The sequence below is a fragment of the Gopherus evgoodei genome, chromosome 1, assembly GCF_007399415.2.
Source record: "Gopherus evgoodei ecotype Sinaloan lineage chromosome 1, rGopEvg1_v1.p, whole genome shotgun sequence".
Classification (NCBI taxonomy): domain Eukaryota; kingdom Metazoa; phylum Chordata; order Testudines; family Testudinidae; genus Gopherus; species Gopherus evgoodei.
Genome location: NC_044322.1, coordinates 230706155 through 230723777, shown reverse-complemented (window position 1 = coordinate 230723777; position 17623 = coordinate 230706155). Strand labels below are relative to the sequence as shown.

Here is a 17623-nt window from a genome sequence, read left to right as displayed (position 1 = left end):
GTGCCAATGATTTGGAGACAGCCAACAGATCATCCCAGCAATTGTTACTTCTGCATGGTGCCTCCAGTTGGGAAAGGTGTGTCAAAGAAGAAAAAGTGGACTGTGCATTATCCAAACATTCCATCAGCTATACGCCCAGTACCCCACGGAGAAGGTATCAGTTCTGGAGTTTTAACACAGATATCAGAAACACATCTGATACTTTGTACACTATCTTTAGCAGAGATAAATAAAAATAAATAAAATCTGCTTACTTTCTCTAACAGACACACTCTGTTATTGTCATTATCTACTCTATTTTACTCAATTGTTTTTCAGTAAAAATATAATTTTAATGTGATTAAGGGTTTTTCCCCTTTTTTATTAAGAAAAGGAATTTATTTTTCTAATTATTTTGGCATTTATGTTTACTGTCACAATAATGTATGTGACTCATTAACATTGGACTCCATCATTGCTGTTCGTGTCATACTTGGGACTGCATTTATTTTCATGCAAATTTTAAATTATTTAACAGATATAACTAAAAATATAATTTGAAAATAAGCAACCTTCATGAGGGGTCTAAAGTTATGTGTTTAGCTAATATTTTTTACACAGGCACTGCTAAGGTTAGTACAAGCTAAAGTTACATTCTAGGAGGATACTATTATTTGATTGTACCACTTTAAATAATGAATGACAAAGTATAATATGATAAAAGTAATAATGATAATTACTCCAGCCAGGACAGGTTAGGCATTTTAGAACTCACTACTCAAACCATTAAATTTAAGCATAAGAGAGAAATAAGATTATGAAATGCATAGACCAGTAAAAAAACTAAAATAACAGCACTTTGAAAGAATACAATTACAGAGAATAGATGTGCATTGCAGGAAGTACCAACAAGTAACAACAACAATATAAATATATGTTGGGGGTGAGTGTGAAAGAGACAGAGTATGTGAGCTGGGGGAGTGGATGAGAGACCCCCGCACTGCTCCTTTAAGAGAGCAGTCTGAAGGAACACCTTCAGATACAGCAGCAGCTGCCAGCAGCTCTGTCCCACTCTTGGTAAGCCCTATCTAATCCCTGCTCTGTGGAGATGGGGTACATGGATGGGGCACGGGCAGGGGACACCCTAACATCAGTGCCCCTTCACACACACCCCTCCTGCAGCAAACAGGAAGCTCCTAGGAGCAGCTGGCCAGGGGCAGGAGCTGCAGGGCTGCATAAGCCAGCAGAGCAGCATGGGGAGGAGCACCCCTGCTCCAGAGGTGCCCCGTTTATAATGGCACCCTGGGCTTTCACCCAGTTCACCTGTGCCTAAGGCTGGCCCTGCTAGTCTTTAAACAGAAGTGAAAACAGTGTTGCCAAGTCTCATGATTTTGTCATGAGCCGTACAATAATTATTGTTTTCCTTAAAGCCCCAGGTCCTGGAGTCATGTGGCTATATTATGATTTCAGCCATCATTCTTAAAGAAACATGAAGTTTCTAGCCCTCAGGGCTGAGGAGAAAGCTTCAAAATGTGACCCCAGCACACCTAAGGGCTCAAAAAGCAGAAGACAAATAAAAAGATAACCAAATCTATTATTTTTACATAATTTTATGATTTTGGGTAAGCCTAATTCATGATTTTTGAACATTTGGGGTTGGCAATACTGTGAAAGTGACATGAAAGTGTCAGTTTCACTCCTGTTTATGGGCAGTTTGTAGTCTGTTAATGATTTGTAGTGAGGTAATACCCCTAGAGCCCCAGGCAGGTGTTCTAGTACAATGTTTCCAAAAGTTAAACAATCTATTTCAGTCTTGGTGAACAGCAAAAGAGTTATCTTGATTTTTTTTCTACACTTGTTTCAGTCTATGTATCAAGAGTTAGTAACAAAGTAAGAATATACATTACAATTTTAAACATAACCAGTGACTTGACACAAGATATTCTAACCTGTTTGTATCAGAGCTGGGTGGGTCTAATATTTAATTTTCTTCAATTTTCTTTCTTTATATAGGAATTAGATACAGTGTTCCTGTCAGCTAATTTATAAATTCTCTGTAAAAAAACCCACTAGACTTTTCAGGTGCCTCAGTAGCCCCTAGAATCAAAGTTAAAGACCCCCCACCACACACACAAAACTGAAATGGTGCCCCTAGCAAGAAAACCAGGCACTCAAGGCCTAATAACAGTCTTTTGCATGGGCCAGTTCAGGATGAATTTAGAGAATGCTAAATTCCCATCCATCCGTGATGGTTTCCCTTTGCCTGGCGTGAGTGCTGGAGTCCAGACCGCTCTCTTTCTGTCAAGCGTGTCTGCCCCCCACCTCCTTTTATTTAAAGCTGGACTGTACGGGTAAGAAGTGAGATGATGAGGATGATGGATAACAGAGGCAAGGAGGCGCTGCTAAGCTAGGAAGGCGAGGCAAGCGCCACTGCAGCTCTAGCCCGCGCTCTCTCTCTCCTTGCTTCTGTCTCCGCTTCCTAAGTTCCAAGGGGATCCTGAAGTCAGGCAGCGCCCCCAGTGAAGCCCCACAGAGGCGATCCATGCTCACGGTAGGGAAAGACATCGCAACACCCTACCCCAAATAGCCCATGATTGCCTTAAAGCGCCACTACCTAGCTGGGCTCCCTGCGGCATGGCTCAGGGGCGCAAGGGAAGAGGTCGAGCGAGTGGAGTACAGATCCTGGGAAGGGCAGGCAGGAGGGGGTGCCTGGAGTTCATGCATAGCGAGGAGTGGACCGGCTGCCCCCCCGCCGCTTTTATCTTCTTAGTATCAACGGGAAGCAGAAGCAGCAGCAACTGCTACTGCAGCGCGTGTCAATTGCAGCTCAGCGCGCCCTGATCCTGGCCCAGGGCCCAGAAGCGGGAGTCTAACCCCACCAGGGCGGGTCGGGATAGTCTGCAGCCTCCCGGCCTCCGCTGCCTTTCGTGTATGGGCGGGTGCGCGCGCAAAGATTGCGCCCAGCGCTCGCTGCAAGAGGCAGAGACGGGCAGGACAGGGCAACTCCCCCCCGTCTCAAAGCCGGATATATAGTGTCAGTGGCTGGAAGAGGAGGAGAGAAGCGGTTTGGTGCCCTCCCCACCCCCGGTGCCTAGAGTTGCTTGTGATCGGGAGGCGAGGGAAGCGTTCTGGAGTCGGGAATTGATCGGAAACGGTAAGGAAGGTAACAGCCCGCTGGAAAATGGGGACTGTCCGGGATTCAGCCCAGCAGAGTCTCTCGCCTTTCGCCCTCGCCGCGGGGAAAGGGACGGGGACGGGAGTGAGAAAGCCTGGCTTGGGGTGGGGCTGCGTTGGGCACGGGCGGGGAAGGAGCCGGGGCTGCTCGGGTTGGGCTCAGTTTGGGAGCTAGAGCTGGGAGGACACAAACCGCAACCCAAGGACGCTGCTGACTTTCATAGCGGGTAAGTGTGTGAAGCTTAAAGAGGGAGGAGGAGAGACACGCCCTGACTGGGGACTCCCGAGGATGCTTTAAAGCCGAGGGGCCGGGCGTGCCAAAGCCAATGGAAACGGGGCTGTGCTGGTACCTGACTCTCCATCGCACGCGAATCTGTCCTAGCCTGACTAGTGATCTTCTCCAGCCGCCGCACGTTTACTCTCGTGGGCTTCTCCTTGGAAGAGTTGAACATGAAGTGCAGACATATGACTGAGCACAAGAATGTCATGAGTGGATAGTAACGCTCTGTTTCACAACCTTAAGATTTGCTCTGGGGAGAAATAGAGACTTTGTGGTAAAGTGAGGAGACCCAATATGTGTTTTATTTTTTTAAAGGTGCTTTTAAACTTGCAGGTTTCTCCCCCCACCCGTTAATTTTTTTCTGTCCATCAGTCAGTATGAGGAACAGCATATAATACAAAGCTTGGACACACCTATTTAGATTTTTAATACATGGGCAGAGGTGTAATTATGATCCCCACAATCACTACTTCTGCTCACATTTTATTACAACTACAGTACTTCCAGGAAACAGCATAATTTTTAAAATATGAAGACATAGCCTCAATTTTAAATTGGGGGTCCTAACTGTTCCTAAATCTGGGATGATCTTCAATTTTTCAGGAATAAGAGGCATCTCTTTGTGCTGTGTTTGTATAGCACATCGAAGATGCCTGCTGATAAAGTACAGTTAAAGTGCTAACTCTTGTGTAGTAATAATGAATTTGCCTCTGTGACTTTAAAGGACTTAGCTAGAGAAAAGGAGCAGGAAATTATCAGATACAGCCTTATATTTGTAATAATAAATCGAACAGCTATTGTTACATTTGATTGTTTTATCATCCCAAAAATTTGGTGAGCAGATTAGGCACATCAGTTGATAACTAAGATTGTAATTTTGTGACAGCTGTAAAGACTTTCTGTAGACCCCAAATTTCCACCCAATTCTGACACCCCCTTCTGATATTTGAATTGGTGTTAAAACAAAAAGGACCTGAAGTATAAACAAACCCAAAAGGTGTGTCAAAATTCATGAGTTTTTAGGAGTTTTTCGATCAGAAGTCACAAGTTTTGATATCCCGTTTGCAGACTTGTTAGTTTACTGCATTTGTCGCACCCTGGTTTCCTCAGCTCTACCGAAGCGGCTGAGCACATATTATTTATGTTACAGGCACATATCATTGTGACTCTTTTGTCTGAAGCTATAGTGTCTGAAATGTAGCTAGCAGCCAATATAGATTGTGTTTATTATTGCTAGAGTGCTAAAGCAATGTTTTTACTGAACAGGGAAATTGCTTCTCTGTGTGTGTCTATATAATAGAAAGAGGACTCATCACTATGATTACCCCATGATAGATTTCTTAGTTAAGGTTGCACTGAGATTTGCACTTAAAACTGGTCTAACTCTAAACTGGGGGAGGGATAGCTCAGTGGTTTGAGCATTGGCCTGCTAAACCCAGGATTGTGAGTTCAATTTCTGAGGGGGCCACTTAGGGATCTAGGGCAAAAATTGGTCCTGCTAGTAAAGGCAGGGGGCTGGACTCAATGACCTTTCAAGGTCCCTTCCAGCTCTAGGAGATAGGTATATCTCCTATTATTATTTATTTATCCTCTCTCTAATACAATTTAGTGATTGAATTTAGTCTAAAAATTTGACACAATAACTCTCTGATGTTGCGTGTTTTATGTAATAAGTTTTAGTATGATACTTACCAGTTTTTGTAGCAATAATGTTTGAAAATGCTCCCTTTTTGAAATTATGCCCTGTTTTCTTCATATATATCTTTTTTTGCAGGGGAGGGGCAGCAAGGGGGAAGGATCCTTTAGTTAAATAAACAACCACACTCCCCACAAACTCCACACTTAACACTCCTGCATATTCAGATGATAGTTCAGCCAGGCATATTTTTTAAAACACAGTGGCTAAAAAGTTTTAATGAATGTTTTTAAAAAAAAACCCCAAAAAACATTGTGTAAATAGGAGAATATGTGAGTTGGTCAAGGTGAATCTCTAGAAAGGCTGATAGGCTTATAGAGAGGGCCAGGAGAGTTGTGGGTCTCTGACAACCAGGCCTTTAACCTGCATCTCTGCTGCAGAGACAACTCTGCTGAAACCTCCTGTGATTTCTCAGAGGTCAGCCTTGGTCTGGCAGGCCTGTGGCAGCCCTTTGGGCTGGGACTCAGCTGCTGGGCTGAATGACTATGGGGGAGGAAGACTATGTGTTGTGAGGATGAAAGGGGTATAGATACGGGGAAATGAATAAGAGGCCATGGATAATGTGAGGTAGAGGCACAGAAATGGTTACTGCAGCAGAGTTTGGGAGCAGGAGTGAGCGGCAGAGCTCCTCACTGTCTCACTGGTCTCCAGACCTGCTGTAGAGCAGTTCCCTGCTTGTAGCAGGCACTCTGGTCTCCCTAGTCACATGGGCCTTCCACCTGCATTCCACACAGAAAATTATTTCCCCCCTTTTCTTGTACAGTTGCTTTAATGACCATTTATTTTGATCCATAAAGGGAAATGATCATATAAATAAAGGGGAAAGAAAATTTTCTATCTGGAATGGAAGTGAGGGTACCAGGCAACCAGCCGTGACTGAGGAGCTAGGCTCTGTGGATGGGGCTGGGAAGTGGTGGGTACTAGCATCAGAGACTTAGTCTCTAATATCTGTTTGATACAATGCATTTTCAGTGCATATATTGTTTGGCTATGCTGGACTTAAGGGAAAACGGCAGGGAGATAGTTGCATATTCTGCATTCTGTTCACTGTGCTCTCTGCCTGAATTTGGACACACACATTTTTGATTAGCCAAAGAGTTAAACATTTTAGGCACTGGGGGTCAAAAGTCACTTAGACTCAAGGGCTAGATCTACAAAAGGATTTATGCCTGTCACTGCTACTTTACCCAATAAGCCAGTAGTTAGACAGTCCCCCAGGATGTGGGACACCTGGGTTCAAATCCCTGTCTGCCTGATATGGAGTAGGGACTGGAACTAGAGTGACCAGAGGTCCCAGTTTTATAGGGACAGTCCTGATATTCAGGGCTTTGTCTTATGTAGCCACCTATTACCCCCCATACCAGTCCCGAGTTTTCACACTTGCTGTTTGATCACCTTCATTGGAACCCTTGTGACTCCACCTATCAGGCAATAGAGTCATTTGATCTCTCTCTGGTTACTGCCAGTCTCACTACCTCATGTAAGAGGGGGTATTACTTTCTGGCTCTATGGATTTTTGCCCAGTTCAGAAAAATGCTATGTGCTTATCTACAATGGGACTTAAGTGCATGCTGAATCAGGGCCGAAGGAGTCTAACTGTAAGAACCAAGGTTTTGGCCCAGTGATGCCAGCCTCACGCTGGGTAGTATCTTATCCCATAAGAATGAAGAATCAGGGCCTTAGAAATTAGCTACATGATCATAGTGATGTTTTCACTCTGACTTAGTCTGATCTCTCTTTGTGAGGAAACCTGAGCTGCTGTTTGGGCTACTGGGGCTCCGTTGCTGTGTGCTCTGGCATAATTCCAACATGGCTTGGAATGCATGGTAGTCACTTCAGGGCTAACTCTTGCCTTCAGACACATCTGCACAGGTTCATTTTCATTTTGCTATTACAGGCAGTATTTATAACAGAGGCATCTTCTGCCTTTTTTTTTTTATATTCTCTCTCCTCTAGTTCTTTTGTGTTTTGCCAAGCATGTAACTCCTATTTTTTTCTGACACCATCTGAGTTAGCATTTTATCTGGTTTTTAAGTTTTTCAACAAATTCTTTTTCAAATTAGTGCTTCCAAATTGCTGATGACTCTTCAGAAAAGATAATAGCTATTAGGTGATGTATTTTATACAGAACATAGTATCAAAAATCATGGTTAATTGTGTCTCTGCACAGTAAATAGTCAACAATACATTCTTGTAATTAAGACAAATTATGGTTTGACCATGTAATTAGTCTGAGTAATTATTGATGTGCTGGGAATCCTTTTCTTTTCTCTAATCATTGACTAAGTTTGTTTTAGTAAAACACTTGGGCACTATTGAAGGCTTGACAAAAATTTCTGTAATCTGACTACAAGAATGTTCAGATATAATACAATACTGTCTCTCTTTTTTCACAAGATTCAACTGTACATGCAATCGCCTGAATATACATGCATAGAATTGGGAATGCAAGTGGTGAATAATCACAAAAGGCTAGATTCTTCCATCCTTGCTCACAGTGAGTAGCACCCTTACTCCTCCACAAGGTCTGTGGTCATACCTCACTCTTCTTGTTTTCTACTTGCCAGGAATCAACGCGGAATAACTGGTCCCATAGGATGTGTAGTATATTAGAGCCTTTTCCCGAATTGAACTTTATTTTTATTATGTAGGCCTGATTCTGTCATCCTTGTGTACACTGAGAAGTAGCTTATTCCTCAAGAAGTCTGATTTGAAGTTAATGGGACAACTTGCAGGATAAAGTACTACTCAGTGTGTGGAAGGGTGGTATTTACAGTTAGGCCCGATTCAACATAGCACTTCACCACATGCTGAAGTCCCACTGAAGTTAAGCACGGGCTTAAGTGCTTTGCTGAAGCAAGGTTAAAATCTGTAGAACCGGATTCTGAAACCCTCACTTACATGAGGTAATATCTTATGTCCAGCTCCTCAAAGGTATTTAGGTGCCTAACTTTCCATTGACTTCAAAGACCTTTGAGGATCTGGGCCTTACTCCAGATTAGTCCTGTTGACTTCAATAGGGCTATTTCAGGAATAAGTAGGGTGACCAGATAGCAAATGTGAAAAATTGTGATGGGGATGGGGGTAATAAGTAAGAAAAAGCCCCCAAAATTGAGACTGTCCCTATAAAATTGGGACATCTGTTCACCCTAGGAATAAGGAACTAATCAACATGAGTAGGCGAGTCAGAACTTGGCCAGTATTCAGACCCTGAAATAAAAGTGGCTTAATTTCCAGGGATGTATGTCCACTTTTATTTAGGTGACTACTATCAACTTAGAAGCTTATCTTTAAACACACAGGTTTGTAAGTTGGAGCCAGTGTTTTTTGGTAACCCAAGCTCTACTATCAATCTTTAATAAATTTGTTGTGCAATACAGCTTTATAATTGATTGTGTCTTTAATACCAAATGTATACCTCAGCACTTTTACAGAGTTCATTATAACTACTCACCCTGATGTGTGAGATATAAATAATAAAAATTAAATAAAAGAAAAAGATACATTTTTTGATTGAAAAATCATGAAACTTTTTCTATCCATATTAGTGTAAAATGTCATCTGACACCAAAATTAAATTTGGAACCAACTAAATTGACAGTGTCCTTTTGCTTTGTCTGTCTTGACACAATTGCAAAGCCTTTCAGTAAAAGGAACGAAAGGTTCTTTACTTTCACTGTAGCATCTGTAAAAGAGTGTTGTAGCCTCTGCTGAAATGCTGTTTGGTTAATTCCTACAATACTCCTCCTTAGTGAATCCCAAAAGAGAGATTCCTATTATACACAGACACATAGGTCACTATTTTTCCTTTCTGTTAGTGGAAGCACACAATTGATAAAATGGTGTGCTGCAGCATTGACTATATCGGAGGGTTAATAATGGAGTACAGAACCTTGGTTGGTAGTAGCCAAAATTTGATTCCACTGAATGGCTTCTTGGTGGTATATGTGAAATGACTTGGTCTCAGTTCTCCTAGTGCACAGCTACCCATATCACAAAATCCAGGGCTATAGTTGACTGTAACTTCACTTTAATAAAGAAGCCAAGGACTGAATGACTACAGTGACAGCATATGCCTATCCTCTTGTATTTGTTTCTAGTTTAAAATACAGCATAGCTTATTATTAATAGGTTAGCCTTACTTACCAAGCACTGCAATAGTAACATGGCAAGAGATGGAAGCATTAGCAGCCAGCTTTGTTTTAGTGACCTGGCGCCAGTCTAACGTTATACTGTAATGAGCTGTTTCAGCTGTCTCTACTAATGCTACAGGATAACAATGAGGTGTAGATACCATGGAGATGGGTGCAGTATGAGTATTCAAATGGAAAAGATTGCACTTCTCACAGGTACGGTGAATGTTGGTATTACAGCAAACTGTTCTCCACAGACACTGTAGTCACAAGTGTTGCTCCAGCATATTTCATTCCAGCTATGTAATTTCCCATCTTCACATGTTTCTTGGAAGTACCAGCAACTCTGTGTCTCTTACAGAAAGCAGAACATAGTTTCTAATTTTCTATTGTCTTCTGGCACTCAGGCAGTGGCAGAAGGGAGAAAATGAGTCATACTTTCCAAGTCGTACTTTCCACCTGTTTTGGGATTGAACATCTGTATTTGTGCACCCTGAGCTGTGCTTCCAGCAACACTTGTAAATCTCAGGTCATTCTGTAGTGGAGGGTTTTGTTTCAATCTTCAGAAGCATCTCACTTGAAGCACTTCCCCAGTTTGTGGCAAGCCTTTAAGAAGCTACAACAGAACTAATACATTTTTCATTGACTTCTTTACTGCTGCCAAGTCCTGATTTGAAATGAAGGGCATCCTCCTCATCCTACATGCTGACTTTCCTTGGGCCTTACAATACCTGGATTGAAATCTTGCCTTGGTTGAAGTCATTGGCAAAACTCCCACTGATTTCACAGTAGCCAGGATTTCACCCCAAACTTGTTCATACATCTGTGGAATCGCTGTTTTTAGCCGCATAACTCAAGCACAAGTCAATGAGTTTCACAGATCATGCACTGAATTGTTGCTTTTCAGTGGCAAGTCTCTGCTCACTGATCTAATTCATCATTATCGAACCATTATTGAATGTAATTGATGTGAAGTGCCCAAGTGCTTTGTTATCCAACACATTAGGAAATGATTGGGGTTGTGTTGCTCTCCAGATAGTGAATGAGGCTTTCATCCTGGATAAATACTCTTTGCCTACCACAGGAAACCTGACTCCTCAATTGGTTGTCTCTGTCCAAATGTCTAAACTGGAGATGACAGAAGAATACCTTCGGATTTCCCTTTGCTGAGAACAGTTGCAACCTGACTGCTTTTACCTCTGGGCTTGTGGACAGCAGAGAAATGGGTTGTCTACTGTTCTGGCAGATTCTGTGGTATTCGCACAGAACCACAGACGCTGATAGCTCTGCAGTCTAGTGCTGGAGCCAGTATATTTCCCTTTGGAGAAAACCACTTTATTACCAGCTTCGGTTTCCTTTGGAAGAAGTCTCTGATTCTGACTACTTTACCTGTCATTTCATGCCTTTTGCTGCATGCATTCTTCCTTTGTGGATTTGTCTGCACTTGTCCATAGACTTCATCAGCTTGCCATCTTCAGGAAGAAATTAAAACAAGCCTCTAGTCTGGTCAGGGCTCTGGCATAAGATGAGACTGTCTACTGCAGGTCCTCTGCTCTAAGTGCTCATTGCCTTTTTTCATACTGGTTACTCTGGGGCAAATTGTCTGAGATGATTGCCTTGCTTGGAACCTGTTGCATGCTGAGCTTATGTCTTTGCTTTCATCTAGAATAAGCACATGTTTGTTTTTGTTTCTTTTTTAAACAAGAAATACCAGGACATTTATGCTCTGTCCTGACATAGACATTTTACTCAAATTCTGCAGAGCCTGTCAACCCAGTGGCAAATATTTGGGGCCCCAAATTCCTCCAAATTGCCACCATACCCAACTCAAGTTCTGGGAAATTTGTCTACATACCCTCAAATACCTGCTCACTGAATGACATGCCCCCACCCCAATCCCTAAATGTCCTAGAGTTATTCCAGTTTAGGCCATAAAGTCTCAGGTCATGATGAGGATCCTAGAAGATCTGTTAACTTGATGGCATGCATTACATACAGCTACAGACTGGTCCAAAATTACTGCCTGTCACTTCCATCATTTCACCTCCTTCACCCACTTCTTCCATCACCACGCTGACAGAGGAGTTGAGAGGTTTAGCTGCATCCATAAAGAAGGATTGACTTCTCATCTGAGCCACAGATTCACCCCTTCTATTTGGCACTTCACTGACCCTTCCCTACTGCCATAAGGCTATGCATACTACTACCATGCATTCTTTTGCCTCCTTCATGCTGGAAGGGAGTTGAACTACCCCATTCTTAAGTTGCCTTGGCATGGGCAGGACTGCTAAAAGGGTATTATTCTTATGCATGCGTAATCGAATTCCCCAAAGTGCGTGTTAGCATACTATACAGGGAGCAGAAACTGGCTTCAGACTGGTCTGGGCTTTTGAAGGTCTAGCAGCGTTTCTACTGGGTGACCACACCAGATGATACACAACCTGTATGCAGATAATTTCAGATCTGCTGGCTACGGCACCATTCACTCTGTCAGCTGAAAGCTTGATGCTAAGGACACTTGGGTGAGTCCTTGCAGAACTCCCACAGCCACTGAAAGGCCCTGATTGGGCATCACTCACCACTTTCAAACCTGTTACAGAGAACTTCATACACTCTTCTTGGGCTCAGACAAGATCAGCTCTATTTCAGGGCTATATGATGATGACACCTGAAAACCAGGACATTGGACTCTACCAAGAGTAACAAAATTGTTTATCTTTGTTGTTGGTTTAAAGTAATGGTTAGTGTGCCTTTAATTCTCAAGCCGGGCAAAGTTCATGTGGACAAGATGTGGAAGTTTCAACAGTTATTGTAGTAACTAGTAAACATTTAAATAGCAGCATATCTCATTGCCCATCTCTTTCCCAATGCTATAGTTCTCCAGGTCAGGATTAAGGCACATAGGCAGGGAAGACTGTTTGTCACTGTCTATGCGGTACCATTTAAGTAGAATAAATAGAAAACATTAGTCTCTAGGGTGTCATTTTAGTTGTCCTTAAATTTGCCTTAAAATTGTATTATAACATCACAAAAATATTCTGAAACACCAGTCTTCCCAGCACTGATGATAGCCCAGTACTTTCCTAGCCTTTATGTGTAATGGTACCCACAGTCCTTTTAAAAACAAATAGTCTGCTGTTCAATAACATTTAATTTCCATGACAACTTATGAATCTTGTGCTGTTGAAAGCTGTGAGATATAGACCACTTTCTTAAAAGAACCCACCTCACCGTTATCTTATCCAGTGTTCAAATATCCACAATATTTTAAAAGGGGGGAAAAAAAAATCTTTAAATGACTTGTCCAGAGTCAGCCTGGATTTCTGATTTGGTTGTCAGCAAGAAAATGTTCCTGCAACTATTTTGTAGCCAAAATATATATATTTTTTCTTTTTCATAAATTTGTACTACATCTAAGACTGGCTTGGATGCGTTTGGGGGCATATGGGACATATGGTATGTTTCCTTTTGATGAGTTTACTAGTTGGAGCTGGCCCTGAAGCCTACTAGTGTTCCTCATTTCAATGCAAGATTCTCCCAGACTTGCTATCTTGATGGAGATACTCTGAGTGGAGAGGAGGCTGACCGTTGGCATTATGGATTCAGGGTTGTCAGTTCACTTGACGGGAATGCACTGTATGGAGATTGCCACTTCCCCTTGTGTTTCTTAGCAGTGACAGAGCAGTGTTTGAATTTGTGGTAGTTTGTTTTTTCTGTTAAATGTGTTATTGCTAAAGAGACCTGGTCAATGTTCACTGCGACTCGGATCAGTAAAGAGAGATTGCACAGTTAGAACCAATGTTGCAACAATGGTAGTGGCTGGGTACGAGAAGAGCGGGCTGCCTGGCTGTTTATCAGTGCTTGAAACCTAGCCTTGCATTCAGGCAGGAAGAAGACTCCTAGATGTTGTGTGGTTTCACTCGACAGAAAAGCTGCTGATCTGATTTAACCAGTACTTAAAAATTCTGGCTGCATGGAGTATTCAGCATGGAAAAGCTACAGTTCAAAATGAAACTAGCCTTCAGCATAATTTTGCCTGTAAATGCTACTGAACAGCAAGTGGGGTACCAAAAAGGCACTTAAAATTGAGTGTATGTGCGATTAAGCCATGGGCATGTTTCTGAAATGCAGAATGAGTCTAACTGGCCAAGTGTCAGAGGAGGAGTTTGAGCAAAGTAGCAGCCTGGTAGGCAAATTTTCCTCCTCTTTTGCTCTTTGGTGCCATTTATGAGGAAACTGAGACGGAAGGAGGTCATTCTTCACTTTCAGCCTCAAGACTGACCATCTCTCTCTCTCCTTCCTCAAATCCCTTCACTTGACTTCCTTTCTTTCTTCATATCCAGTTCAAGTTCCCTGTCTTGACCTTAAAGGCTCTGCACAGATCCACCCTACACCCCCATCTCCTCCCACTCACTACACACCATCCAAGCTCTTCCGACTGTGCTTATTGTTTCCCTCACATTCAGATATTTTTGTGACAACCTTGCTGCCTGTCACACTGCCAGTTAATGTTTGCCCATCTCTCTTCTCCTCCCACTCACTTCTGAGAGTTAAACTACTCTGCACGAAATCCCGCTATAAAGACTGCTCTTCACTTTGAATTAGTTCTGTGCCTCTTTGTTTACTCCTGTGATGTTAGACGTTAGGCCTTTTGATATGGTTTGCTGCTCTTTACATATGTATTTGTGTGTGTGTGTGGGGGGGGGGGGTTGTTTGTTATTTGTTATTTTTTTTTTTTTTTTCATATTGCACAGCTGCTTACACTAACAGCCTTTATATAAATAATCATTTGAATAATAAAACTGTTCCCAGTGGTCAGAGCTCCCAGGATGTTTAAGTGCAGTTTAGTAGTTTGTTGGATGGCTAGAGAGTAAATTTTTGGCTCTTCAGATTGGGGTTTTGATTGTTCCAAGCTAACAGAAAATAAGATTCTTCTAAGCATCATGCATACAGTACGAGTTTCAACATTCTTTTAGGTTTTTTTTTAAGGATTTTTAATGTATTATTTTTCTTCTCCAGTTCTTTGTATATGTCTTCACAACTACAGGATTGTCCCAAAGGATGTCTACTTAACTGCACAATGTTCTAGAAGGCTTTGTATAAATTCCACTAATTCCTTGCATTCGCAGATTAACAGGATGCTTCCATGCACACCTTTTTGTGAAATATGTATCTGCCAAATGCAATCCTCTGCCATGTCCATCTGCGTCTCTGAAATAATAATTGCTCTTATATGGTGCCTTCTATCCTAGATGCTCTGAATTCTTTGAAAATGTTTTTCTTGATAACTGATACCTAAAGGGCATGATTTTTCCACTGCATTGTATCTTGTGTAGTCATTAGCACTTGTGCAGAATTGGTGTAAAAATGCAAATAAATCAGAATTCTCTACTCTTTTATAGGTGGTATCATAAACAGATAGTTAGGGGTTAATGCCTCTTTTACCTGTAAAGGGTTAAGAAGTTCACCTAGCCTCGCTGACTCCTGACCAGAGTAACCAATGGGGGAACAAGATGTTTCAAAAGGAAGGAGGGATCTTTTCCTTTGTTTAGAGTCTCAGTTTCAGCCGGAGTGAAAAAGATCAAGGAACCAGCCTCTTATCAGAGTAGTAAGTTTTAGAAAGGGATAAATAGGTTTATGTTTATTTTCTTTGTAACTTGTCTTGGTACCGTTAAGGGAATTATCAAATTTGGGTATTCTTTTGTGTATTAAGATTTTTGCCCAGGGGAACATCCTCTGTGTTTTGAATCTGTTGTCTGTGAGAGTAGCTGGTATGCTAATCTCTCCTAGAGGCTTTTCTTTTACCTTTCTTTTCTTTAATAAAAGCCTTTTTCTTGTTTTTAGATCCAAAGGGGTTGGATCTGGATCCACCAGGAGTTGGTGAGAGAAATGAGGGGGGATAGTTAATTTCTCCTTGTTTTAAGATCCAGGGGGTTTGGATCTGTGTTCACCAGGAAATTGGTGAAGTCTCTCAGACTACCCAGGAAAGAAAAGTAGTGCTTGTGAGAGATGGCAGTGATACCAGATCTAAGCTGGTAATTAAGCTTAGAAGTGTCCATGCAGGTCCCCACATCTGTACCCTAAAGTTCAGAGTGGGGAAGGAACCTTGACAGGTGGTAACATTTCACACCCACTTTGCTCACATGTAAATGACAGCAGAAGGTACAGTGAGAATCAGGCACGGAATTGACATCCAGGGTTTTACATTGGCAAAAGGACAAAACCTGGATATCTGGATAACCTATTCCACATAGGATATCTGGTGCCCATAAATCTTACTGTTAGAAAACTACAAGTGACAAAGATCTATCCCTGTTTCATAGTCTCTCTCCTCTCAACTCAGCACAGTCATTGAAAGATTTAGGTTTCCAATTGAATTCACTTCCATTGTCCTATCTGAGGCCTGGTCTACACTGGGGAGGGGGTTGAAATCAATCTAAGATAAGTCGATGTATCTTAGATCAACTTAGACTCACTTACTTTGCGTCCTCGCAGCATGCGATCAATGGCCGCCGCTCCCCCGCCAACTCCGCTTCCGCCGTGGAGTTCCAGAGTCGATGGCAGAGCGATTGGGGGTCTATTTATCCGTACCTACACTAGAAACGATAAATCGATCCCCGATAGATTGATCATTACCCATCAATCTGGCGGGTAGTGTAGACATACTCTGAATAGTTGGCTAAAGGTATTTTACCAGAGCAGAGAGAGGCAAGCTTGTCAACATCAAATCTGTAATGTGAGTGGCTAAGCGAAGATGTCTTTTAGTTATTCCCTATTTATGGCAAATGATCAAATGTAGAACATCACAAAGAAAACATCTGTACAATATTGCATTTATCTGACCTGCTCTTCTTTTCTTTTTCACGGCAGATTTAGAAGGAACCTGACTGAAGAATAAGAGCTAGAAAACATAGTGTCCCTTATTGTTTCATCTGTCTGCCTGTTCAGAACTCTGCTCTGAATGGGTGGTCAGACGTAAGCTAACAACTTTTTTTGATAGAATTCCTATGCTTTTTATATTTTCTGCCCTCTTCCATCACTGTAGGTTGCATGTCTTTAGCGTACACTGCAAATACATCTTCACAGTAGTGTTTGCAACAGAATGTGCAATTTAGTGTTTTGTGTAGAAGCACCAACATTCCATTAGGAGATTCACCTGAAGAAACATGAGTACAGGAACAAAATTTGAGTTTCTCTATTGGGCCAGAGATGTTCTGCATGATCTTGTGGATGGATGCATTGTGTCATCTGTCAGGGTATTTATATCCTGCACTTACAGGTTGAAGAGCTCAGTGATCTTGTAGGATTTTTACATTTCCAGCTTATATGATCCTACTGCATGATCTTGTGGATGGATGCATTGTGTCATCTGTCAGGGTATTTATATCCTGCGCTTACAGGTTGAAGAGCTCAATGATCTTGTAGGATTTTTACATTTCCAGCTTATATGATCCTACTTGGATATTCTGTATCATTTATCGTCTGCTTTTGCTATCCATATAACGCTATTGGCATTATTGACCCTTTGTAGTGGAGGTAGCATAGAAGAGGAGAAAAATGATAATAATGCATACAGCTATAGGAAGATGAGGTTTACTAAAAGCAGGATAGACCTCAGGCTGCTGTGAAGATACAGATAGCTACCAGTGCCCCCTACAGAGAATGCAAACAGGTATACAACTACCTCCACTTTGCAAATGTGTCCTCAGCTTCATTATAAACAATTAATGTAGGTCTCCAAAGAGGATGAATGCAAGGATGCAGAAAGTTAACAGATACTCTAAAGAGAAATGTTAAACATATATATGACTATTCCCTTCAGTGGCAATGGCTTGTTCTGTTTCGCTGTAAGTAGGCATGCATAGCAAGATGGCAGAAGGAAATCTGTCAAGACTGAGGGTATGGTTACACTTGCAGCCCAACAGCGCTGCTGCGGGAGCGCTCCCACGGCAGCGCTTTGAAGTGCGAGTGTAGTCGCGGCGCCAGCGCTGGGAGAGAGCTCTCCCAGTGCTGCAGGTACTCCACCTCCCCGTGGAGATTAGCTTACAGCACTGGGAGCTGCATTCCCAGCGCTGGGGCAGTGTTTACACTGGCGCTTTACAGCACTGTAACTTGCTGCGCTCAGAGGTGTGTTTTTTTTCACACCCCTGAGCAAGAAAGCTGCAGCACTGTAAAGCGTCAATGTAGCCAAGGCCTCACTTGGTTTATCTACACTGCAGTAGCACAGCTCTAGCACTGTATCTCCAGGGCTACTCTTGTGGGAATTCTGTGCCAAAAAGTTAAAAATTCTGTGCATAATATTTTAAAAATTTGCAAAATTCTGCATTTTATTTGTCAAAATACCACAATATAATCATGCCA

General features: G+C 42.1%; 1 protein-coding gene across 4 annotated transcripts in view; it reads left to right on the top strand.

Moving 5' to 3' along the window:
• The first annotated feature begins 2457 nt into the window (after positions 1 to 2457).
• FAR2 (fatty acyl-CoA reductase 2) overlaps positions 2458 to 17623 on the top strand; it is a 210036-nt gene continuing 194870 nt past the window's right edge. For 2 of the 4 annotated variants that reach the window (XM_030539034.1, XM_030539007.1), the window contains exon 1: positions 2824 to 3133. The gene's annotated coding sequence lies outside the window, so the exon portion shown is untranslated. Of the gene's footprint in view, positions 2531 to 2823; positions 3134 to 7526; positions 7627 to 17623 lie in introns of those variants that run through there. The other 2 variants (XM_030539018.1, XM_030539025.1) reach the window with 2 other exon arrangements.